The 358-nt window shown below is 34.1% G+C and overlaps 1 protein-coding gene across 3 annotated transcripts in view; it reads right to left on the bottom strand.

The window, feature by feature from the left end:
- The window catches only part of LOC107617663 (exocyst complex component SEC5B), a 15,983-nt gene that overhangs the window by 5,167 nt on the left and 10,458 nt on the right, over positions 1–358 (bottom strand). The window lies entirely within an intron of this gene.

Genomic DNA, 358 nt, shown 5'->3' with positions numbered 1-358 from the left:
ATATTAAAATGTGCAGTCTTTTTCATTCTGGACCAAACTGAATACAAATGCAAATCACTGTACAATACATCATATCTATTATTCCATCATGCCATACAAAGGTGTAAACATCAACAAGCCTGTACATTCATTCATTAAAAAAACCTGGTTGTCCAGCATTTTATAACAACTAATCATTGATCATCTTTTGTTGGCTGATCTGATTTTAGAACTTTGCGGTAACATAAGCAGAAGCAACTATTAATTTCTCAATTTCAGTTTCTTCCATTATCCCACCTCAATGACTGAAACTTAGGCTATACAGAATACAGGCTAGCATTCTTTGGGGTAATAGTAGCTGCTGACTAATGCAATGTGA

The sequence above is a fragment of the Arachis ipaensis genome, chromosome B09, assembly GCF_000816755.2.
Source record: "Arachis ipaensis cultivar K30076 chromosome B09, Araip1.1, whole genome shotgun sequence".
In the NCBI taxonomy this organism is placed as follows: Eukaryota; Viridiplantae; Streptophyta; class Magnoliopsida; order Fabales; family Fabaceae; genus Arachis; species Arachis ipaensis.
Note: the sequence above shows the minus strand (reverse complement) of the source record. Positions and strands in the feature narration are given on the sequence as shown.